The sequence below is a fragment of the Lithobates pipiens genome, unplaced genomic scaffold (genome assembly GCF_037356315.1).
Source record: "Lithobates pipiens isolate NorthernLeopardFrog02 unplaced genomic scaffold, aLitPip1_a1.2 Scaffold_16, whole genome shotgun sequence".
Classification (NCBI taxonomy): domain Eukaryota; kingdom Metazoa; phylum Chordata; class Amphibia; order Anura; family Ranidae; genus Lithobates; species Lithobates pipiens.
In genome coordinates this window covers 358,683,559-358,710,568 of record NW_027507748.1, presented here as the reverse complement: position 1 = coordinate 358,710,568, position 27,010 = coordinate 358,683,559, and positions in this window count along the sequence as shown.

Sequence of the window (27,010 nt, the reverse complement as noted above, 5' to 3'; positions counted from 1 at the left end):
CAAAGATCTCTCTGTACACGGATTATTCGCCTGATCTGCAGAGACGTAGAGCCGAGTTCTTGGAAATCAAAATGACTTTACGGTTATATAAGGTCACATATGCACTTTTATACCCCGCACGGTTGCGTGTAGCAGAGTTGGGTGGGTCTCAGATGTTTGACTCTCCGGCTGATGCGACATCATGGCTGGAAGCTAATAAGGGGTTACTATCAATGCATTAAGGAGATAGAAAGGGAGGAAAGGTGGCAGAAGGAGGTTAAAGGGGAGGGCAAGAGGAGAGAGGGGAGAAGGGGGTTAAAGTATTTAGAAACACAGGGAGTTAGTTGAGAGAGGTATACAAGAAGAGTGAAAATATTATAGACACGGAGGTAAGGAAAAAGAGTGTTTTTTTTTTTTCATTTTATTTTTATTATTGTCTGTTTTTTTTCTTTTTGGGGACAGGGTGAAATGAGATTGGAAATTTGGGAGAAAGGAGGGGTGGAAAAGAAGTGTGTGAGATGCCTTTCTTACTGCCCTCACTGCTTATGTTCTTGTCTTTTCTTATATTATTTCAATTCTTTTACATCTAGATAATGCAGGATAAAATACTTAACATTGCCTCTTGGAATGTAAGAGGCTTGGGTAACCCGATTAAAAGAGCGACAGTCTTTTCTTTGCTGGAGAAACATGGGATTGGGCTGGCCTGCCTGCAGGAGACACACTTGAGAAAATCGACTGTGCCCCAACTTAAGAATAGGAGGTATAAAAACAAGTATTATTCTACTCATACATCCCATTCTAGGGGGGTGAGCGTGATGATAGGAACGGGAGTGTTTCTCCTGCAGACAGGCCAGCATCGATGAATTGGGTTTTTCTGTATTGTGTTCTGGAGGGTAGACACTATGTGTTAGCAACTATCTATATACCGCCCCATTTAAAATGGAGGTGGTGTATAGATTTATGGATTTTATGGCAGACAAGGAAGAGGTGCCAGTTATAATAATGGGAGATTTTAATGAAGTACTGGATACCGGAGCCGATAGATTTCCCTCTAGAGTCCAGTCCAGGGAAATAGGAGCAACAAAGCTCATTTTTTGAAGGAAGTGGGATTACTGGACATGTGGAGAGAGAGGAATATTAAGGTTAAGCAATACTCATGTTTTTCAGGATCTCACTCCACTTTGTCCAGAATAGACATGGCTCTGGGCAATGTGGAAGCACTACAAAGTGTGAGAAACAGAGTATATGCCTAGAGGGGTATCGGACCATTCACTTTTGAACGTTTCACTGAGTCTGGGGAGGGAAAGATTACAGGGGGGTTGGAGAATAAGTCCATTTTGGCTTGAACTAATAAAAAATGTAGAAGAAGTTCCAAAAAAATAAAAGAGTTTATGGTGTTTAATATAGATACTGCCCCAACTAATATAATTTGAGACACCTTGAAAGCATTTGCCCGAGGTATCTTGATTCAGCAGTCAAAAATTAAACAAAAATCTAGGAGATGGGAGGAAAGTATGAGAAAGGAAGTGATAGAGGCAGATAATCATTTTGTTAAGAATCCAACACCTGAGAAACAGAAAATATGGTTAAATAAACAACAGGGGTACAAAATAGCAATAATAAAAAGGGAGGAAAATAGGCGGCTGTTCCATAAGCAGCGCTCTTTTGCGGAAGGAAAGAGGGTAGGAAGAATGTTAGCTCAATTGGTGAAAACCAATTCACCTCCATCTGTTATCCCAATGATTAGGAATACGATAGGTATGGTTTCTTCACGTGGGAAGGAGATAGTGGAAATTTTTGGAGCCTTCTACAGGGAATTATATAGGTCACGAGGACAGGGAGCAGAGGGGGATATGTGTGCCTTCTTGGAGAGTGTGAAGCTTCCAATCCTCACTCAAGAGGAGAGGGAGGACCTGGAGACCCCCATAACCCTATATGAGCTATAGCAGGCTGTGGCTGGGATGGCCGCCCAAAAATCCCCATGACCAGATGGTCTTCCGGTGGAGACATATAAACAATACAGTGAAATCCTACTCCCAGAGCTGCTTTGGACCCTGAGGGAGGCGATGCTTGAGGGGGTGCTGCCAGCCTCTATGATGGAGGCGACTATTATTGTGATACCAAAAGAAGGAAAAGACCCTTTGGATGTAGCCTCATATAGGCCGATATCACTCCTTTGCACTGATGTCAAAATTCTAGCTAAGATACTATCAAATAGGTTAAATAAAATTGTTAGAAAACTCTTACACCCAGATCAGACAGGATTTATTGAGGGACGATCTACTAGTATGAATATTAGAAGAGCATTCCTAAATATCTAGATGCCGGCGGTAAAAAGGGGACCAAGAGCTATCTTATCCCTAGATATGGCTAAGGCCTTTGACAGCTTAGAGTGGGGGTACTTATGGGCATTCTTGGGAAAATATGGTTTTGGACCTTTTTTTATTGGTTGGGTTAAACTGATGTATAAAGCCCCTAGTGCAAAAGTAAGAATTCATAAGGAACACTCTGAAAAAATAGAACTGAGCAGAGGGACAAGGCAGGGATGCCCACTCTCTCCCCTACGCTTTTCTCTTGCAATGGAGCTCTTGGCAACCGCAATCAGGTCAGACCCTGAGATAACAGGGTTTCAAAGGAAAGGGGGCGGGGAGGAGAGAATAGCACTATATGAGGACGATGTTCTCCTTTTTTTAGGAGACACTGGTCAATCTCTTAGAAAGGCAATAAAATTTGTGGAAAATTTTGGTAGATTTACAGGTCTAGTAATAAATTGGGAGAAGTCAGAGTTGCTTTGGGTTGACCCTCCAGATGCTGTGACTGCGCTGGGGATGCCACAAATGGAGGTGGTAGATGCAATGAAATATCTTGGTATATACTTAGCAATAGATCTTAACCAGTACATCAATAAAAATATAATTCCATTATTGATTAAATTTAAAAGGAGCTGTGATGTCTGGAGCCGGCTTCCCTTATCGGTGGCAGGCCGGTGTAGTTTGATCAAGATGATATGGATGCCACAATTGTTATATGTCTCGCATAATGCCCCGGTCTGGATATGTAAAAAGTGGTTAAAAAAATTTGAAACTCTCTTTCGGGAACTGATTTGGAAAAAGGGCCAGGCAAGGATCCGGCTCCAGACGTTACAGCTACCAAAAGAAAGAGGGAGAATGGCGGTACCCCACCCTAGGAATTATCTGGCAGCGCAGCTGCAGCATCTGGTGGGTTGTGACCCAGAGGGGGAGGGGTAACCCAAGTGGGAGAATAATGCTAACAGGAACACCCCACGAATCGATGGAGGCGCTAGAGGCAGAGTCCTTTCAGTAAAGGAACCCTATAACAAATATGATGAGTAAGGTATGGAGACTAGCAAAAGTACTGATGGAATGTAAAGGGATATCAGGATACACACCTTTGTGGGATAATAAAAACTTACAAGAAGTATTACTAATTGGGAAAATTAAGACATGGGAGAGTAAGGGTATAGCTAGATTGATTCAACTATATGATGATAGAACCCTGAAGACATTTTCAGATTTAAAAAAAGAATATAATATGCCACAACAGACATTTTATAGATACCTACATATCTGGCATGCTCTGGCAGTCCAGTTTGGTACACAGATACCCGAGTGGGATAAAACCCCTTTACCCCAAAAGATAACTAAAACTAACAAGGCCAGGGGTTTCATATATAATATGTATGACCAATTACGTAATGGCTCTGATATAGACTAGACATGTGCATTCGTTTTCGTCTGAATGCATTTTCGTCTGAATTTCAGCTATTTTCGTTTTGACAAACGATAACGAAAGCACAAAATCCGAAAAACGAAAGATCCGACATAAATAAATGCTTTATTTTCGTTTTCATTGTTACAACAGTTCGATATAGAATAGGAGATTCGACATGACTCTGACAACAATCTGTCTATAGAACCTGTGGTCAAATGTGCCTAACCTTACCTCTATTAGTCCAAGATTATATAGAGAAAATATTCGACAGAGAAAAAAGATTTGACAGAGAGAAAAGATTCTGCAAGTTACTGTCCTAAAAAGTGTTTGGGGACCCGGGTCCTGCCCCAGGGGACATGTATCAATGCAAAAAATAGTTTTAAAAACGGCCGTTTTTTCGGGAGCAGTGATTTTAATAAGGATTAAAGTGAAACAATAAAAGTGTAATATTCCTTTAAATTTCGTAGGGGGGGGGGGGGTTGTCTATAGTATGCCTGTGAAGGGGTGCATGTTTCCCGTGCTTAGAATTGTCCCTGCACAAAGTGTAATTTATGCTGGAAAAAAAGTCCTTTAAAATCACTCGCAGCTATTATGAATTGTCGGCTCCGTAATACAGAGAACACTCATTGAAAGTCATTGATAAAATAAATAAATAAAAGAAAAAGCGTGGGGGTCCCCCAAATTCAATTACCAGGCCCTTCAGGTCTGGTATGGATATTAAGGGGAACCCTGCCTCAAATTTAAGAAAAAATGTGACGTGGGGTTCCCCCTAAATATCCATAACCAGACCCTTCAGGTCTGGTATGGATATTAAGGGGAACCCCGCATCAAATTTAAAAAAAAATTGACGTGGGGTTCCCCCTAAAAATCCATACCAGACCCTTTATCCGAGCACGCAACCTGGCAGGCCGCAGGAAAAGAGGGGGGGACGAGAGAGCGGCCCCCCCTCCCTCCTGAACCGTACCAGGCCACATGCCCTCAACATTGGGAGGGTGCTTTGGGGGTCTGTGACCCCTCAAACCACCTTGTCCCCATGTTGATGAGGACAAGGGCCTCATCCCCACAACCCTGGCCGGTGGTTGTGGAGGTCTGCGGGCGGGGGGCTTATCAGAATCTGGAAGCCCCCTTTAACAAGGGGACCCCCAGATCCCGGCCCCCCCCTGTTTGAAATGGTAAGGGGGTACAAAAGTACCCCTACCATTTCACAAAGAAAGTGTAAAAAATGGTTAAATAAAACAAACACACTTTTGAAAAATTCCTTTATTAAAAATAAAAAAAATAAAAAAAAGATTCCAGCGGCGGTAATCCACTCTTGCTATCCAGCGACGGACGGTCATCTCTCCAGCGATGTCTAATCTCATCCAGCGCAGCGATCCATCCTTCTTCTGTCTCCTCCACGGAGACACTGCAGGCATTCCGGCGGCTGACGTTTCTTATATACGGAGGGCGGGGCCACCCGTCACCTGACCCCGCCCCCCTCTGACGCAAGGGGAAACCCGGGGTTCCCTGTGACGTATGGGTGACCCGCACCCCTCTGATGTAACACAGGCAGGTTTCCGTTACATCAGAGGGGGGCGGGGTCACCCATACGTCACGGGGAACCCTGGGTTTCCCCTTGCGTCAGAGGGGGGCGGGGTCAGGTGACGGGTGGCCCCGCCCTCCGTATATAAGAAACGTCAGCCGCCGGAATGCCTGCAGTGTCTCCGTGGAGGAGACAGAAGAAGGATGGATCGCTGCGCTGGATGACATGAGACATCGCTGGAGAGATGACCGTCCATCGCTGGATAGCAAGAGTGGATTACCGCCGCTGGAATCTTTTTTTTTATTTTTTTATTTTTAATAAAGGAATTTTTCAAAAGTGTGTTTGTTTTATTTAACCATTTTTTACACTTTCTTTGTGAAATGGTAGGGGTACTTTTGTACCCCCTTACCATTTCAAACAGGGGGGGGGGGCGGGATCTGGGGGTCCCCTTGTTAAAGGGAGCTTCCAGATTCTGATAAGCCCCCCGCCCGCAGACCTCCACAACCACCGGCCAGGGTTGTGGGGATGAGGCCCTTGTCCTCATCAACATGGGGACAAGGTGCTTTGAGGGGTCACGGACCCCCAAAGCATCCTCCCAATGTTGAGGGCATGTGGCCTGGTACGGTTCAGGAGGGAGGGGGGGCCGCTCTCTCGTCCCCCCCTCTTTTCCTGCGGCCTGCCAGGTTGCGTGCTCGGATAAAGGGTCTGGTATGGATTTTTAGGGGGAACCCCACGTCAATTTTTTTTTTTTTTTTAAATTTGACGCGGGGTTCCCCTTAATATCCATACCAGACCTGAAGGGTCTGGTTATGGATATTTAGGGGGAACCCCACGTCAAATGTTTTCTTAAATTTGAGGCAGGGTTCCCCTTAATATCCATACCAGACCTGAAGGGCCTGGTAATTGAATTTGGGGGACCCCCACGCTTTTTTTATTTATTTATTTTTTTATCAATGACTTTCAATGAGTGTTCTCTGTATTACGGAGCCGACAATTCATAATAGCTGCGAGTGATTTTAAAGGACTTTTTTTCCTGCATAAATGACACTTTGTGCTGGGACAGTTCTAAGCACGGGAAACATGCGCCCCTTCACAGGCACACTATAGACAACCCCCCCCCCCCCTACGAAATTTAAAGGAATATTACACTTTTATTGTTTCACTTTAATCATTATTAAAATAACTGCTCCCGAAAAAATGGCCGTTTTTAAAACTTTTTTTTGCATTGATACATGTCCCCTGGGGCAGGACTCGGGTCCCCAAACACTTTTTAGGACAGTAACTTGCAAATTAGCCTTTAAAATTAGCACTTTAGATTTTGAACGTTGGAGTCCCATAGACTTTAATAGGGTTCTAAAGTGTGCTATATATTTAGCTCCGTCGAATCTTCTTTATACATTCGACAGACACCATAAGCCTTCCAAGACAGATTCGACCGTAATTCATGTGGATTTTCGGACGAATGCAATTTTTGAACGAAAAACAAAATAAATAAAAACGAATTTCGGGAGTAACTAATAAATTAAGCTTTTGGACGAAAACGAAATTCCGAAACGAAATATTTTACTCTGCACATGTCTAATATAGACCCCGAGGCTTCTAAAAAGAAGAGAAGATGGGAGGAGGATATAGGGGAAATATTAGAGGAACAGTGGAGGAGGATAATGGAGCTGGGGTCACTGATATCAGTCTCCCTGTCACAAAAAGTGTCACATCTGATGCTGGTACATAGGGCTTATTATACCCCTAAGAGGTTGTTTTTGTTTGGAAGGAGAGTAGATGCTAACTGTCCTAGGTGCCAAGGCTATGGAGACCTTATACATATGGTATGGAGGTGCCCAAAGCTGTTCCGTTACTGGGAGGGAGTTGTCAAAACCATAAATAAGATCTTTGGGACGAAACTGGACTTATGCCCCGTACACACGATCCGAAAATCGTACGGAAAATACCGCTTTCGAAGCGATCGTACGATAATCGGATCGTTAGTGCAGAGCTTTCGAGAGCCGATTAAGACAGTACATCCGATATTATTCTATCGGACGTGCACGGAAATTTTTTTCGTACGATGCCAGATCGTACGATTTTCGTTTAATCAGTACAGCTATCATTCGAAAATGCAATACAAATGCATTACAACACATGACATCACTTCCAATTTTTTTTTCTGTCGTGCGGGAATTTTCGTGACTTTAGTAAACTCATCAGATTCGATCTGAGATTAGCATGCAATAAAAAACGGACGATCATTCGTCTGATAATCTTATCGTGTGTGTATAGGGCATTAGACCCTACATTTTGTATACTGGGATATAGGAGGACCCCGGGAGAACGGAGGAGCACCACATTGGCAGTCATACGTTGTCTGTTCCAAGCACGAAAATTAATAGCACAGAGATGGCAATCTGAGAAAGCTCCCTTATTGAGTGAATGGACTCAAATGACTAGCAAATTATTGTGGAAGGAGAAGGCAGTATATATACAAAGGGGAAACCTCAGTGGGTTTGAGAAAATATGGAGACCTTGGTTAAATGAGATGGGGTATCCACTTGAATAGGGAGGAGATAGCAAAAGGGAAAGAGGAAGGGAAAGTAAGAGAAAGGAGAAGGGAAGAGGAGGAGAAAGGAATGAGATATGATAAACGATAGAGTGAATAGGGTGGACTAGAGGAAAGAAAGGAAAAGGGCAACAAGAACCATTTAAAACTAAGAGATTAATAACTACCTAGTAATAAAAATATCAGCTTAAAGATGTAGTAGGAAGAAGAGGGAGTGGGGGGTAAGAAGGTGAAATATATATTTATGTAATGCAGTAAGAGATGAACTAAGGTAGAAGATATGATAGATATTATGTTAGTAATTTTTATTGTGATATTAATTAATCATATTAATTTGTAACAGACTGCTTTTGTATGAAAAAAGAAAAACTGAATAAAGAATACATAAATTAAAAAAAGAAGTTTGTAGATAACCTTAGTGAACAAACAGCATCATGATGGCTAAGGAACACACCAGACAGATTAGGGATAAAGTTGGAGAAAATCAAAGCAGGTTTAAGTTATAAATAAATATCTCAAGCTTTTAAAATCTCACAGAGCACTGTTCAATCCTTCTTTTGAAAATTGATATGCACAACTGAAAACCAAGAGGCCCATGGTAACTCTGGAGGAGCTGCAGAGATCCACAGCTCAGGTGAGAGAATGTGTCCAGGGGACAACTATTAGTCATGCATTCCATACATCTGGCCTTTATGGAGTGGCAAGAAGAAAGCCATTGTTGAAAGAAACACATAAGAAGTCCCGTTTGCAGTTTACGAGAAGCCATGAGGGGGACACAGCAAACATGTGGAAGAGGGTGCTCTGGTCAGATAAGATCAAAATTTAACTTTTTTGCCTAAAAGCAAAACGCTATGTGTGGTGGAAAACTAACACTGCACATCATCCTGAACACACCATCCCCACTGAGAAACATGGTGGTGGCAGCATCATGTTGTGGGGAAGCTTTTCTGCAGCAGGGACAGGGAAGCTGGTCAGAGTTCATGGGAAGATGGATGGAGCCAAATACAGGGAAATCTTAGAAGAAAACCTGTAATGCAGCCTACACACGATCGGACTATCTGCCAGACTAGGCGTCATTTCAACATCAGAAGAAGGGAGAAGCAGAAGAAGGCGGCAACGGTGACAGAAGACCGGAGCTGGAAGAAGAAAAGGCCCTGCAGGAAGAACCGAAGGAGAAAGCCGGGCTCTTCTGCTAGTAAAAGAGCTAGCAGAAGATAGCGGAGGAGTCTGGCGAGAAGACCCCCAAAGACGGAAGTAGAGAAGACCCCTGGAGCTGTCTAATAAAGTATTTTAAAAACCTGTGTTTTTTTATGTACACTTTTTTCCCCAGGTGAATGGGTAGGGGTACGTACCCCATACTCATTCACATAGGGAAGGGGGCCGGAATCTGGGGGCCCCCTTATTAAAGAGGGCTCCCGGATTCTGATAAGTCCCCCACCCGCAGACCCCAACAACTAATGGCCAGGGTTGTCGGGAAGAGGCCCTTGTCCTCATCAACATGGGGGCAAGGTGCTTTGGGGTGGGGGGCCGCAGGGCCCTCCTTCCCCAAAGCACCCCCCATGTTGAGGACACGCGGCCTGGTACGGCTCAGGTGGGGGGGACGCTCAATCGTCCCCACCCCCTTTCCTGGCCGGCTGGGCTGAGTGCTCGGATAAGGGTCTGCTATGGACTTTGGGAAGACCCCCAAGCCATTTTTTCAGTGTAGGGCTTCACCTTTAAATCCATGCCAGGTGACGGGGCTCACGAGGTGTCAATCTCTGCGATGGAGGCGGCGACATTCACTTCCTTCGCTAGTTCCGTCTACCTAGAGCCACATTCAAAATTAATGGGCTTTTCTCCGTGTGTGGGCAAGTCCGTTCATTTCAAAAGTCTGGCGGACTAGCACACAGACGGGCCGATTGTCCACCGGACTACCAAGTCCGGCGGACAATTTAGAGTCAAAGCTTCTAAGTCCGCCGGACTTTTGGGAAGAAAAAGTCAGCCGGAGCCCACACACGGGTGGATTGTCCGGCGGATTCTGGTCTGCCAGATTATCCGATCATGTGTACGTGGCATTAGAGTCTGCAAAAGACTTGAGACTAGGGCAGGGGTTCACCTTCCAGCACCTTCCAGCAAGACAACAGCCCTAAACATACAACCAGAGCTATAATCAAATAGTTTCGATCAAAGCATATTCATGTGTTAGAAGTCAAAGACCAGACCTAAATCCAATTGAGAATCTGTGACAAGCCTTGAAAATTGCTGTTCACAGATGGGAAAAAAAAAATTTCAAAGAGGAATGAATATTTTTTCAAGGCACTGTAAATCCAAACCTAAGTGAAGTTTATGGGAGCGCAGCTTGAAAATCAGTTGTGCTCATTTTCTAGGCTTATAGGCAAAGGATTCAAGCAAAGTGCATGGGAAGCTGGTAAATGTCATTGGAAACATGCACCAATTGAGAAAAAAATTAAATATTTTTACCAAACCATAAAACTCCAACTTAAGATTTTGAGGGTGGTGTGGAAAAAGTAGAGCCTTTAAATGACATGCTTTGGAGATGCTTTGAATCTGTATGTAGTGTTACGGAACAGTATGATTCGCATGGACAGCATTAGTGACATCGTATTCTGTCGTCACAAATATTTGTAGCACGACCCCCTATGGGACTGCTTGGATTTACTTGCTCATCTGCATCACCATGACCCTGTAAACATTCCAACCCACCTGACACTCTGGGTTCAGACATCTTTGCACCACCTTGAAGTAATAAGTCAAACAATTCAGTGCATTTATGTTATAATAACTTTTACTTGAGAACATCTTGTTGCACAGGAGTGGAAATAGATCAACTGAGCTTGGAATAACAATACTAGCTCAGCAGAAGAATTCCTCTAAAATAATACAAGCCAAAGTAATTTGGTAATATTAGAATATTATATACACGTATTTACAATGAAATACCTCTTGAACGGGACCTGAAAGGATAAGAAAAAGTTAAGCATTCATTCTGGCAGTATTTCTAAAGATAACACATGACGGCCGATTTAACCTTTAATCCTAATGAAATATCAAGCAAACAAGATTGGCAGCAATGTCCTAGTTACAGGCTTGATGGTCTTCACCGGCAGTCGGAGCTCATTTACTATATCCAATAAGGTGCAATAACAAGATAATGGTATTTCCTGTAATGGTTAAAGCTAAAGGTGTCTATGTGCAGTGTTCAAATAGGAGTGAAGTAAAGTATTCCCAAGGTAAAGCTGTCTGTACACAGTGTCCCAATGACGCACCAAAGAAAGGTTTGCAAAGGTGGGCAATTGCCCTCTCACCAATGACCAGACTGATTAGATACCTTCTGAACAGAGACTCCCAGAGAGGCGTCCTTGCAGTGGATCTGCTTGCTGTGACCACCTGATGCGAAGCACGAGTGCGGTTTGTCGGATGGCTGAGTGATGCTAGATGTCTGAAGGACATCAAGCAGTGCTAGGCCCTTCTTGGCCAGGTTGGAATGTTATACACCACGTGGTAGGCCACGACCTCACTCTCCCTGTACAGAGAGGTCCATCACACAGGACCCCAGAAGGAGACAGCGCACGGCAGGTCTCTGGCCTCTTTTATGCTCTTCCTAGCAATCTCCCCAATGGTAGTAAAGATCCCTGGGATATGTAGTTCGGGTGAACAGGGCAGGTTAATAGCAGACTGGTTGGTGAGTTGAGCTGGAAATTTTCTCTGGTTTTGTCTTTCATGCGTTTGTCCTTCCATGTGCTTCTTGCTGTGAAGGCCAGTTATAGCTGGGGGCAGGGGCCATTTCTTTGTTACTGGTTTAAATTTGGTCAGGGGACACACTGGGCACCTTTGCTTCCATTGTGCTATGTGTTGGGTGTCCAATGTGCCCCTGTGCCTTTAAGGAGGATTAGGCATACCTCCAGGCCCATCTGCCCCTTATCTATCTATTATAATGCATGCATGTGCTCCCATTGTGGAGACTCTCATAAATTTACATGGGTTAGGACTGCAAGTGATACCGAGTGTCGTGAAGAGGCCTTGCAGCTTCGGCATGTATTTGCAAATGTGTGCTAATTAAACTCCTGTTTTTAACGCAGACTGTTAGACAGGTTAATTTGGTTGGTAAGCAGACTGGTTAGTGAGTTGAGCTGGGATTTTTCCCTGGTTTTGTCTTTCATGAGTATGCCAATTGAGCAAGCATTATATGGTTAGGATGGCATGTCCAATGCATGCAGCACAGCTAACTAGAAAATGTTTCAGATCTCCGTCTCTGAGTTGTTGCTCACGGGTTGAGAAAAAAAAAGAAATTCCTGGTTTAAGCATTATTTTCCTGCATACATTTTTCTAGTGTATTATTAGGAACACTACCTAAAGTTAAATAACAAGGATAATGAAAAGTAATGGTAATGTTCTACTCCTGTATAAAAGCAATCAGCTGTTTTTATGTTGTATTTTTCTTTGACCTAAGAGCAAAAAGCGTTCCCAGTAACAAAACGAGCTGCTTGCTGTGTTTTCATCTCCCAGAAACAGAAAAGTGTTTGTTGGTCATTATCATTACTGCAATTATTTTATATGATAGCATGAATGTAGTTACATAATTGCTCATATTCAGTAAGGGTGCAATGTGTAGTTATTCAAGGTAGACAGCTTTGGCTGGAGTCTGATCAATCCTAATCAGCTACTTTTGGTTCTTGTACTTTGTTGTTTGTGTTACAGTATAAGCATATTTAAAGAGGAAGTAAAGCCTGATGGGTTTACTTCTAGTGATGGACGAACTTCCGACGGGACGTTTCGCGAACGCGAAATGCGAACGGACCCAAACGTTCGCGAAACCGACCGTTCGCCGCGGGCCCCATTGACTTCAATGGGAGGCGAACTTTGCAAACCTTCATGTCGAATTTGCGGCCACGTGGTAATTATTAGGGGGTAAAACGTAGTCCCACCATCTGGACAATGACATAATACATGTATGAGGTGAATTTGGGATCGATAACTACAAGCATTTTTATTTTATTTGGGAAATTGTTCTAACAATTCAGGACTATGGAGCTAATGAAGGCAATGGAGGAGAGGGAAGGTCAGGGACCAGGGTAGGCAAAGAAGAGGGTGCAGGAGATGATCACCAGCAGCGTGACATACCGGAATGACACATGCACCGTGATAGAGGCATCTGACAGCAGCACCGTAATACAGAGCACTGACAGCAGCACCGTGACATACAGCGCTGACAGCAGCACCGTGACATACAGCGCTGACAGCAGCACCGTGACATACAGCGCTGACAGCAGCACCGTGACATACAGCGCTGACAGCAGCACCGTGACATACAGCGCTGACAGCAGCACCGTGACATACAGCGCTGACAGCAGCACCGTGACATACAGCGCTGACAGCAGCACCGTGACATACAGCGCTGACAGCAGCACCGTGACATACAGCGCTGACAGCAGCACCGTGACATACAGCGCTGACAGCAGCACCGTGACATACAGCACTGACAGCAGCACCGTAAGCAGCCCCAGGAGGAAGTCAGCACAGCACAGGGATGGTGTGATCCCCTCATAATAAGAACCCCCAGGAGGAAGTCAGCACAGCACAGGGATAGTGTGATCCCTTCATAATAAGAACCCCCAGGAGGAAGTCAGCACAGCACAGGGATATCATAAGCAGCCCCAGTAGAAATATGACACCGCTCAACCTCTTCAAAGAGGAGGGTAGGGGCATATAGTACGGTGTGCTTTTTTGGGTCAAGGAAGTGAGCCAAATGAATTAAGAAGGTCTGTGTGCTTGATTAAAAAAATAGTTTATAGACATATACATGGTCTACTGGTCACATGTGTTGAATTCCTCCGAGATCCATGCCTCATTCATTTTTAGAAATGTGAGGTAGTTAACACTGTGGTGAGCTAGGCGAGTACGCTTATCGGTCACAATCCCCCCTGCTGCGCTGAACGTCCTTTCGGACAGGACACTGGATGAGGGGCAAGCCAACAGTTCGATTGCAAATTGGGCAAGCTCTGGCCAGAGGTCAAGCCTGCCCACCCAGTAGTCTAGGGGTTCATCACTCCTCAGAGCGTCCACATCGGCCGTTAACCCAATGTAGTCGGACACCTGACGGTCTAGGCGTTCCCTGATGCTGGATCCGGATGACACCTGTCGATGGGTCGGCTGAAAGAATGACCTCATATCCGAAGTCACCAACACATCTTCAAACCGGCCTCTTCTTGCAGGCGCTGTTGGATTGGTACCCGCAAATCCTTCTCTGGGAGTGGGAATTGCTCCTCTGCCAGCGCACGCAAAAGCAGAATGCAGCATTTCTCGAAGCAAGGCCTGGAAGTGCTGCATTCTGACAGCCCTCTGCGACGGCGGTAACATTTCCGCCATTTTGTGTTTGTACCGGGGGTCTAAGTACGTTGCCACCCAGTACTGGTCCTTGACCCTCATGCTTTTTATACGGGGGTCCCTATTAAAACACTGGAGCATGAAGGCCCCCATTTGCACTAAAGTGGAAGCGGTGTGGTGGCCTGGCTCCTGCTCATCATCCAGGATAATGTCGTCCTCTTCATTCTCCTCTCCCCATCCTCGCACAACAGGGATCCCAGAAAGGTTTAAAGCATGCTCTTCTTGCTCCTGCTCATCCGCCCCGGCACCATCCTCCTCTGACTCCTCATCAGACTCCTGTTGTTGACTTGTCTCAGATAGAGTAGCCCCCCCTGGGAATTCATCCAGCATTGCGACTTCCTCATCTTCCCGCTCCTGCTCCTCCACAGCCTGATCAATGACACGACGCAATGCACGCTCCAGAAAGAAGGCATAAGGTACCATGTCACTGATGGCGCCATGGCTGCGACTGACCAGTTTGGTGATCTCCTCAAATGGCCGCAGAAGTCTGCATGTGTCGCGCATGAGCAGCCACTGGCGCGGTGAAAAAAAACCCAGCTCCCCAGAACCGTTTCTTTCGCAGAGTTCATACAGGTAGACGTTAACTGCACGTTTCTGCTGGAGCAGCCTATCAAGCATATAGAAGGTTGAGTTCCATCGCGTCGGGCAATCGCAAATAAGACGTCTGACCGGCAGATGGTGTCGCCGCTGAATGTCAGCAAGGCGAGCCATGGCCGTGTAAGATCTTCTGAAATGGGCCGAGATTTTCCTTGCCTGCCGCAAGATGTCCTGGACCCCAGGGTATTTGACAAGGAATCGCTGCACGACCAAGTTTAAGACGTGTGCCATGCACGGCACGTGCGTGATTTTGCCCTGTTTCAATGCGCTAAGCAGATTGGCACCGTTGTCACACACCACTTTACCAACTGTCAAATTGAGCGGTGTTAGCCACTCATCTGCCTGTGAACGCAAAGCTGAAAGGAGTGCCGGGCCAGTGTGGCTCTTTGCTTCCAGGCACAACAGACGCAGCACGGCATGGCAACGTCTCACCTGGCATGTGGAATAGGTTCTGGGGAGCTTGGGCGGTGCAGTGGAAGAGACGCTAGCAGCGGAAAAGGAGGAGGCAGCTGAGGAGGAGAGGGAGGAGGATGGAGTAGGAGGAGGAGAAGAAGAGTCAGGCCTGCATGCAATCCGTGGCGGTAAAACCAAATCTACACGGGTGCCACGGGTTACATGCTTGACGGCCGTCAGAAGGTTCACCCAGTGGGCAGTAAAACTGATATACCTTCCCTGCCCGTGTTTGCTAGACCACGTGTCTGTGGTCAGATGTATCTTGGCACCGACACTGTGTGCCAGAGATACATTCACTTGCCGCTGAACATGGCCATATAGCTCTGGGATGCCCTTCTCTGAGAAATACTTCCTTCCTGGGACCTTCCATTGTGGTGTTCCAATGGCCACAAATTTGCGAAAGGCCTCCGAGTCCACCAGTTTATATGGCAGTAGTTGGCGGGCTATGAGTTCTGACAAGCCAGCCGCCAACCGTTGGGCAAGAGGGTTATCCGGCATCATCATTTTTTTATGCTCAAACATTAGGCCCACGGAAGCCTGCCTTTTTGCAGAAAAATGTGAGCTTGGCGTGATGGAAGGTGGAGTGGAGGACAATTGTGAGGAGAGAGGAGAAGGAGAAGTAGAAGACGAGGCTGGACGGTGAGAGCCTGCAGTGTGGCTTTGTGTGTTCCGTTGCTCCCACTGGGCTCGGTGATGGCTGCTCATGTGCCTTCTTAAGGCGGTCGTCCCTAGGTGAGTATTGGGCTTACCGCGACTAACGCGTTGACTGCAAAGATTGCAGATGGCAACGCTATTGTCAGCAGCGGACACGTTAAAAAAAGCCCACACTGCGGAGCCATGTGCCGGTGTCCTGGGAGCGCCAGATGTGACCGTACATGGTCGATGACTCGCTCCTGATACATTTGCAGTCTGCTTTGTCCCTGCTGTGCAATGTAAGTCATTGCTGCTTCTCCTCCCTATCTGCTGGTCCATATCTCCCTCTGAACTCCCCTCCTCTTCCTCTCTTGTGGGCACCCACGTGACATCACTAGACACGTCATCATCAACGTCACCTTCCCCACCGCTATAAGTAGAGATCTCGGAGTAGGCAGCAACACCGGGGACCAACCTCCTCCTTGGGCTGATCTGGGTACTGGCGTCAGACTGCTGAGTAGCGCTTGTTGCTACCTCCTCTTCCTGATCCAATACCAAGAGTGGCTGCGCATCAGAAATGTCCTCTTGATATGGATCGGAAAATAATTCCAGTGACTCAAGCGGAAGGTATGTGGTGGTGGTGGTGGTGGTCGTGTTGTTGGTGGTAGTGTCTTTGGGGGTGCACATAGCAGAGAGTGAAGAAGAGGGTGCAGATCGAGAGGATGAGGAGGGTGCAGAAGAGTAAGGCTGAGCGAGCCACTCAACCAAGTCTGGTGCATCCTTTAAAGTAATTGAACGCACCTTCTGCAACTTCCCACTTTGGCTCAAGCCTGTTGCTCCTGCCCTACCCCTACCACCCCTGCGGAAGGGCCTGCCTCTTCCTCTGCATGTCATTTTTTAAATGACCCTGTGACAAAACTCTTAGTCCCTATACCGCTGAAGGACTGCTGCAGTATAGGTGAGCGGTCAGCAGTGGTGCACGTCAACCCTATCTATTGTGGACCTATAGCGGTCCTTACAGAACAGCAGACTGTACCGCACTCAAGCCTATGTACCGTAGCACCCTATACCAAGTTACCAGTCCTTATAAGAACTTTTGTGGACCAAGCAGGTTGTGTATTAGTGTTTAGCAGACTGTACGTCAGTCCCTATACCGCTGAAGGACTGCTGCAGTATAGGGCAGCGGTCAGCAGTGGTGCACGTCAACCCTATCTATTGTGGACCGATAGCGGTCCTTACAGAACAGCAGACTGTACCGCACTCAAGCCTATGTACCGTAGCACCCTATACCAAGTTACCAGTCCTTATAAGAACTTTTGTGGACCAAGCAGGTTGTGTATTAGTGTTTAGCAGACTGTACGTCAGTCCCTATACCGCTGAAGGACTGCTGCAGTATAGGGCAGCGGTCAGCAGTGGTGCACGTCAACCCTATCTATTGTGGACCGATAGCGGTCCTTACAGAACAGCAGACTGTACCGCACTCAAGCCTATGTACCGTAGCACCCTATACCAAGTTACCAGTCCTTATAAGAACTTTTGTGGACCAAGCAGGTTGTGTATTAGTGTTTAGCAGACTGTACGTCAGTCCCTATACCGCTGAAGGACTGCTGCAGTATAGGGCAGCGGTCAGCAGTGGTGCACGTCAACCCTATCTATTGTGGACCGATAGCGGTCCTTACAGAACAGCAGACTGTACCGCACTCAAGCCTATGTACCGTAGCACCCTATACCAAGTTACCAGTCCTTATAAGAACTTTTGTGGAACAAGCAGGTTGTGTGTTAGTGATTAGCAGACTGTACGTCAGTCCCTATACCGCTGAAGGACTGCTGCAGTATAGGTGAGCGGTCAGCAGTGGTGCACGTCAACCCTATCTATTGTGGACCGATAGCGGTCCTTACAGAACAGCAGACTGTACCGCACTCAAGCCTATGTACCGTAGCACCCTATACCAAGTTACCAGTCCTTATAAGAACTTTTGTGGACCAAGCAGGTTGTGTATTAGTGTTTAGCAGACTGTACGTCAGTCCCTATACCGCTGAAGGACTGCTGCAGTATAGGGCAGCGGTCAGCAGTGGTGCACGTCAACCCTATCTATTGTGGACCGATAGCGGTCCTTACAGAACAGCAGACTGTACCGCACTCAAGCCTATGTACCGTAGCACCCTATACCAAGTTACCAGTCCTTATAAGAACTTTTGTGGAACAAGCAGGTTGTGTATTAGTGTTTAGCAGACTGTACGTCAGTCCCTATACCGCTGAAGGACTGCTGCAGTATAGGTGAGCGGTCAGCAGTGGTGCACGTCAACCCTATCTATTGTGGACCGATAGCGGTCCTTACAGAACAGCAGACTGTACCGCACTCAAGCCTATGTACCGTAGCACCCTATACCAAGTTACCAGTCCTTATAAGAACTTTTGTGGAACAAGCAGGTTGTGTGTTAGTGATTAGCAGACTGTACGTCAGTCCCTATACCGCTGAAGGACTGCTGCAGTATAGGTGAGCGGTCAGCAGTGGTGCACGTCAACCCTATCTATTGTGGACCGATAGCGGTCCTTACAGAACAGCAGACTGTACCGCACTCAAGCCTATGTACCGTAGCACCCTATACCAAGTTACCAGTCCTTATAAGAACTTTTGTGGAACAAGCAGGTTGTGTGTTAGTGATTAGCAGACTGTACGTCAGTCCCTATACCGCTGAAGGACTGCTGCAGTATAGGTGAGCGGTCAGCAGTGGTGCACGTCAACCCTATCTATTGTGGACCGATAGCGGTCCTTACAGAACAGCAGACTGTACCGCACTCAAGCCTATGTACCGTAGCACCCTATACCAAGTTACCAGTCCTTATAAGAACTTTTGTGGAACAAGCAGGTTGTGTGTTAGTGTTTAGCAGACTGTACGTCAGTCCCTATACCGCTGAAGGACTGCTGCAGTATAGGTGAGCGGTCAGCAGTGGTGCACGTCAACCCTATCTATTGTGGACCGATAGCGGTCCTTACAGAACAGCAGACTGTACCGCACTCAAGCCTATGTACCGTAGCACCCTATACCAAGTTACCAGTCCTTATAAGAACTTTTGTGGACCAAGCAGGTTGTGTATTAGTTTTTAGCAGACTGTACGTCAGTCCCTATACCGCTGAAGGACTGCTGCAGTATAGGTGAGCGGTCAGCAGTGGTGCACGTCAACCCTATCTATTGTGGACCGATAGCGGTCCTTACAGAACAGCAGACTGTACCGCACTCAAGCCTATGTACCGTAGCACCCTATACCAAGTTACCAGTCCTTATAAGAACTTTTGTGGAACAAGCAGGTTGTGTATTAGTGTTTAGCAGACTGTACGTCAGTCCCTATACCGCTGAAGGACTGCTGCAGTATAGGTGAGCGGTCAGCAGTGGTGCACGTCAACCCTATCTATTGTGGACCGATAGCGGTCCTTACAGAACAGCAGACTGTACCGCACTCAAGCCTATGTACCGTAGCACCCTATACCAAGTTACCAGTCCTTATAAGAACTTTTGTGGAACAAGCAGGTTGTGTGTTAGTGATTAGCAGACTGTACGTCAGTCCCTATACCGCTGAAGGACTGCTGCAGTATAGGTGAGCGGTCAGCAGTGGTGCACGTCAACCCTATCTATTGTGGACCGATAGCGGTCCTTACAGAACAGCAGACTGTACCGCACTCAAGCCTATGTACCGTAGCACCCTATACCAAGTTACCAGTCCTTATAAGAACTTTTGTGGAACAAGCAGGTTGTGTGTTAGTGTTTAGCAGACTGTACGTCAGTCCCTATACCGCTGAAGGACTGCTGCAGTATAGGTGAGCGGTCAGCAGTGGTGCACGTCAACCCTATCTATTGTGGACCGATAGCGGTCCTTACAGAACAGCAGACTGTACCGCACTCAAGCCTATGTACCGTAGCACCCTATACCAAGTTACCAGTCCTTATAAGAACTTTTGTGGAACAAGCAGGTTGTGTATTAGTGTTTAGCAGACTGTACGTCAGTCCCTATACCGCTGAAGGACTGCTGCAGTATAGGTGAGCGGTCAGCAGTGGTGCACGTCAACCCTATCTATTGTGGACCGATAGCGGTCCTTACAGAACAGCAGACTGTACCGCACTCAAGCCTATGTACCGTAGCACCCTATACCAAGTTACCAGTCCTTATAAGAACTTTTGTGGACCAAGCAGGTTGTGTATTAGTTTTTAGCAGACTGTACGTCAGTCCCTATACCGCTGAAGGACTGCTGCAGTATAGGGCAGCGGTCAGCAGTGGTGCACGTCAACCCTATCTATTGTGGACCGATAGCGGTCCTTACAGAACAGCAGACTGTACCGCACTCAAGCCTATGTACCGTAGCACCCTATACCAAGTTACCAGTCCTTATAAGAACTTTTGTGGAACAAGCAGGTTGTGTGTTAGTGATTAGCAGACTGTACGTCAGTCCCTATACCGCTGAAGGACTGCTGCAGTATAGGGCAGCGGTCAGCAGTGGTGCACGTCAACCCTATCTATTGTGGACCGATAGCGGTCCTTACAGAACAGCAGACTGTACCGCACTCAAGCCTATGTACCGTAGCACCCTATACCAAGTTACCAGTCCTTATAAGAACTTTTGTGGAACAAGTGAGTTGTGAATGTTTAGCAGACTGCAGCAGAAGGGCAGCAGTCAAGTATAATATCCTTTCTATATTTGGAAGAAAGAATATTATACATGTACAAGCCTATTACTGTACCACTGATACCAGTCCTGAAAAGAACCTTTGTGGAACTAATAATAACAGCAAGTCTTTAAAATTACCCTCACTGCCTGACAACACTGCTTCCTTCCTGTCCCTATACAAATTGGCAAAAAAAGAGAACGATTAGTGGTTACTGGAACAGCTCTTTTGTGGACCTTGATAGTAACAGCTAATGATGATGATGATGATGATGATGATGAAAGACTAATCTGGCTGTCCCTGTAGCATACACCGTCCTTTCCCTTTCTCTAAACTAACAAAAGACACTCAGGCTGCTGCAAGAATCAGCAGCACAGCAAACCTATCAACACCTAACACCTATACCAGTCCTGAAAAGAACTTTTGTGTACCAAATAGCTAGTGGTTTATCTCTCCCTACTCCACACAGGAACCTGTCCCTATCTTAACAGAAGAAAGAATGTAAAATGGCCACCGGATCGGGTGTATTTATAGGTTAGGGGGAATGTACAAGTGTCCATGTGCTGTCATGTCTCAATTGGCTGTCCTGTATCACATGATAAACGTGTCACCAAAGGTTAAAGTTCTTGTATACATTAAACACGTAAGTCCGCCGCGGCGAACGACGGAAAAAGGCGTTCGAACGTGCGGACCGCGAATGTCGGAAATTCGCCGCGAAACGACCGCCGGGCGAACCGTTCGGCCATCACTATTTACTTCCTCTTTGTCTCCCTGCAAAGGAAAAGCTTAATGGACTACTATGTATTACATAGTAGCCCATTATGTGTCACTAACCTGCCACAGGAGCCAGCGATGTCACAGCTGTCCCCTGTAGCATGGAGCGTCCATCTTCTTCTGGGTATTTCTGCTCTGGCCACTCACAGCGTCAGAGCAGCAATGACGTCACTCCTGCGCATATACACTGGAGCCGCCACTAATGGCATATTGCCATTAGCAGCGGCATACTCAATGCGCCTGCCTACTCACAGCGGTGCCTGTCTTTTTGTAAATATCTCCTAAACCGTGTAGGTTTAGGAGATATTTCTTGGACCTACAGGTAAGCCTTAATCTAGACTTACCTGTAGGACAAAGTGGTTTGTAAGGGTTTACAACCACTTTAAAGTGATTGTAAACCCTGACTCTGTATTATTTAGTTTAACCACTTACAGACCAAGTCTTTTCTGGAGATATAGATATAGATATAGATATATTACTTAGCAGAGACCCAAGGGAATAAAATGGCTATCATTTAAATTTTTCTATGTCACATGGTATATGCGCAGAGGTTTTTCAAACACAATCTTTTAGGAAAAAAACACAATATATAACCCAATCTTTTTTGGGTAAAATATAAAAGATGATGTTTTGCCGAGTAAATAGATACCTAATATGTCACGTTTTAAAATTACACATGCTTGTGGAATGGCGATAAAACTCAATACTTAAAAATATCGATAGGCAACACTTTAAAAATGTGGTTACCTGTTTGGAGTTACAGAGGATGTATTATGCTAGAATTTGTGCAAGCGCTCTAATGTTTGCGGCACTACCTCACGTGTGATGCGTTTGCTTTTGCACACGAGCACAGGTGGATATGGGTGCTTAAAAAAAAAAATCCTATTTATTTTATTTATTTTTTACACTGTCCCTTAATTATTATTTTTTTGATCACTTTTATTTCTGTTACAAGGAATGTAAACATCCCCTGTAATGGAAATAGGGGATGACGGGTCCTCAAGACCCCAAATCTCTCCTCTACCCTTTAAAGCAAAAGATCAACAAAAAAAAGATCTTTTGCTTTTTGCTTTAAAGTGATAGTATAGGCATTTTTTTATTTATACCTACAGGTAAACCTTTAATAAAGCTTACCTGCAGGTACAGTAAATATTTCCTAAATGTGCACTGTTTAAGAGACATTTACTTTAGCAGCGCCGGTAATGTCACAGGCGCATGCACCCTGCACTCTCAATGGATGGCACACACTAGATCACTATGACATTAATTTGCAGGGAAAATTATTTTTTTCTTTCTTTTTTGTGGTTTACTACAAGATCATAAAGGTGATCAGAGATGATCTGGTCTCTATTCACCTTTATGGCCAACCACACAAACCATATTTCCTGGGCGTGCCAGTAAAAATGGTAAGCCCGAGAAACATTGCCGAGTGATGGGAGGGGGGCTCAACCCCAACCTCAGCTTCCAAAAGCGATTCAGAGACTAATTAATCGCTCGGACCACTTTCATGGGAAAGCCAATCTCCGGCTGCCAAAAAAAAAATACTGGGGTATGGCTGATAGCTTTAGCCATAACCCAAATAAACCACTTTCAAGCCGCAATGTATATAGAAATGAGAGGCAAAATATTTGTGTATAGATATAAAAAACATTATAAATATCTTTTTTTTTCCTTTTTTGTAAGTGATCACATTCCCAGTAGCAGTACACCGATCTTCCTAGTGAATGGCTGTACGGGGGGGGGGGGGTCAAGACATACCTGATCACTGGAGGAGAGCAGGCACAACTAGAGAACTGACCATGGTGTGTTCTCCTGCTTAGTGTGGTCAGTTTTTAATAGCAAAGTAGAGGGGCTGGCACAAACATAAAGAAGCAGAACAAAGAGAGCAAAATACTTTTCATAACAGTACATGGTACAGCAGGCACATAAGGAATATGAAATTTTGGTTTTAAATATTATTTAAAGCTAATTTCTAGACATGTGCAGAGTAAAATATTTTATTTCGGAATTTCGCTTTCGTCCGAAAAATTTTAGTTAAATTTTAGTTACTCCCGAAATTCGTTTTTATTTATTTAGTTTTTCCTTCAAAAATTGCATTCGTCCGAAAATCCACATGAATTACGGTCGAATCTGTCTTTGAAGGCTTATGGTGTCTGTCGAATGTATAAAGAAGATTCGACGGAGCTAGTATATAGCATACTTCGTGTGAACTTTAGAACCCTATTAAAGTCTATGGGACTCCAACGTTCAAAATCTAAAGTGCTAATTTTAAAGGCTAATATGCAAGTTACTGTCCTAAAAAGTGTTTGGGGACCCGAGTCCTGCCCCAGGGGACATGTATCAATGCATAAAAAAGTTTTAAAAACTGCAGTTTTTTCGGGAGCAGTGATTTTAATAATGGTTAAAGTGAAAAAATAAAAGTGTAATATTCCTTTAAATTTCGTAGCTGGGGGGTGTCTATAGTATGCCTGTGAAGGGGCGCATGTTTCTGGTGCTTAGAACTGTCCCTGCACAAAGTGTCATTTATGCAGGAAAAAAAGTCCTTTAAAATCACTTGCAGCTATTATGAATTGTCGGCTCCGTAATACAGACAACACTCATTGAAAGTCATTGATAAAAATAAATAAATAAATAAAAAAGCAGGGGGGTCCCCCAAATTCAATTACCAGGCCCTTCAGGTCTGGTATGGATATTAAAGGGAACCCTACGTCAAATTTTTTTAAAAAAATTGACGTGGGGTTCCCCCTAAATATCCATACCAGACCCTTTATCCGAGCACGCAACCTGGCAAAAAGAGGGGGGGACGAGAGAGCACCCCCCCTCCCTCCTGAACCGTACCAGGCCACATGCCCTCAACATTGGGAGGATGCTTTGGGGGTCTGTGACCCCCTCAAAGCACCTTGTCCCCATGTTGATGCGGAGAAGGGCCTCATCCCCACAACCCTGGCCAGTGGTTGTGGGGGTCTGCGGGCGGGGGGCTTATCAGAATCTGGAAGCCCCCTTTAACAAGGAGACCTCCAGATCCCGGGCCCACCCCCTGTTTGAAATGGTAAGGGGGTACAAATGTACCCCTACCATTTCACAAAGAAAGTGTAAAAAATAATTAAATAAGACAAACACACTTTTGAAAAATTCCTTTATTAAAAAAAAAAAAAAAAATTTAAAAATATTCCATCGGTTGTAATCCACTCTTGCCCCGCCCTCCGCATATAGCAAACGTCAGGCCGCCGGAATCCCCGCAGTGTCTCCTCCGTGGAGACAGAAGATGGATGGATTCGCTGCACTGATTCAGATGAGCCATCGCTGGACCCCGGAGAGATGATCGTCCGTCGCTGGATAGCAAGAGTTGATTACCACCGCTGGAATCTTTTTTTTTTTTTTTTTTTTTTTTTTTTTTTTTAATAAAGGAATTTTTCAAAAGTGTGTTTGTCTTATTTAACTATTTTTTACACTTTCTTTGTGAAATGGTAGGTGTACTTTTGTACCCCCTTACCATTTCAAACAGGGGGGGGACCGGGATCTGGGGGTCCCCTTGTTAAAGGGGGCTTCCAGATTCTGATATGCCCCCCGCCCGCAGACCCCCACAACCACCGGCCAGGGTTGTGGGGATGAGGCCCTTCTCCGCATCAACATGGGGACAAGGTGCTTTGAGGGGTCACAGACCCCCAAAGCATCCTCCCAATGTTGAGGGCATGTGGCCTGGTACGGTTCAGGAGGAAGGGGGCAGCTCTCTCGTCCCTCCCCTCTTTTCCTGCAGCCTGACAGGTTGCGTGCTCGGATAAAGGGTCTGGTATGGATTTTTTTTTTTTTTTTATTAATTTGATGCGGGGTTCCCCTTAATATCCATACCAGACCTGAAGGGTCTGGTATGGATATTTAGGGGGAACCCCACGTCAATTTTTTTTTTTAAATTTGACGCAGGGTTCCCCTTAATATCCACACCAGACCTGAAGGGCCTGGTAATTGAATTTGGGGGACCCCCACACTTTTTTATTTATTTATTTATTTTTTATCAATGACTTTCAATGAGTGTTGTTTGTATTACGAAGCCGACAATTCATAATAGCTGGGAGTGATTTTAAAGGACTTTTTTTCCTGCATAAATGACACTTTGTGCAGGGACAGTTCTAAGCACCAGAAACATGCGCCCCTTCACAGGCATACTATAGATACCCCCCCCCCCCCCTACGAAATTTAAAGGAATATTACACTTTTATTGTTTCACTTTAATCATTATTAAAATCACTGCTCCCGAAAAAACTGCAGTTTTTTTAAAACTTTTTTTTGCATTGATACATGTCCCCTGGGGTAGGACCCGGGTCCCCAAACACTTTTTAGGACAGTAACTTGCAGAATCTTTTCTCTCTGTCAAATCTTTTTTCTCTGTCGAATATTTTCTCTATATAATCTTGGACTAAAATAACTATTGTTGGTATTGCTGTTACAATGCTGATGTCATACAATCAAAGTGTATGCTGTTCAAACAGGACCCCTTTACGTTGTGTAGATTGTGATTTCTGTGTGATGTGATTGCAAACATCTATGGTTTTGTGCAGGCATCGTATCCAATACTACCTGACCTGTACTGCTCAACGTATTCACTTCTACATGTATTCTTGGTCAAATATGCTAATGATGTAAGTTTGCACTTGTACAGAAAGTCTGGGTTTTTAGTCATTTATCTGGGTTTCAGTCCACCTCAAACCCAGGCACATTCTTCAGCCCAGACTGTGGCTCCCTCAGTGCAGACTTCTGTCAGTCTATTGCAGAGGGATGAGAATGACAGAAAGTGGCCAATGTGGCTCTTCTATACTTCCTCTTCTCCTCACTTCCTCTTTGTCAGTATTTTTCAACTGGGGACTGTCTGAGCGATCCTCTGTGATAGAGGATCCTCTTCTGTGATAGAGGATGGAGAACACTATTAACTCCGATGTACAGAGAGGAAGCACTGAGCACAGCCTGCACCTCCTTCTGGCTCTCTCCTCCTCTCAGTACTCTTTCTGGCAAAACAGAAAGCTGTGCTGGCCGTCCACCTGTGTCCTATCAACCAGTGACATCATTCATTGCTAAGGACATGTCAGGCAGCTTGTATTTAAGTTGCAGAGGCAGTCCATGACTCTTTTTAATGAAGGTCTTCTGACTATGTAGTCTCTTTGACTATTTTTAGTGTACACAAAACCATATGCAATGGAAGAGTTTTTTTTTTTTAATGATTGTGCTGAGGTTTATACATGTCTGTGAGGCAAACGATGTTCTCTCAGTCAGTGTTGGTTCTTTACAGACACAGGAGTTGGGAAAGTCATTGTCTTCTTACACTTCAAAAGACTATAAAAAAAACTTCTCTGCATTGTAATTATCTAAAGTAAAATCATGTTTAATTCAATTTCTGTGTCCCACTGAAGTATTAAGCTACTTGTGGATGGTGGAAAGTCAGCAGGTAACCATACTGTCTATACATATTAGAGGCCTTAAATCTCCTCTGGGATTGGGACGTTTGTGGCTCTGGGCTTTCGTCATCCACACAAAATAATTTTTGCAGCACTCTCTTGATTCTTCTGTACTGATCCTGCTCCCTCAATTTGAGGTCTGACCATTGTTTCCTCAGTTGATCCTTGGATCACCGTACCTCAAAATTCTTCTGCAGACTTTTGACAACTTTAGCCATGATCTTGGCCTTTCTCACATTTGGGTTTGGATAAGATCCATGCTTCCCGTCATAG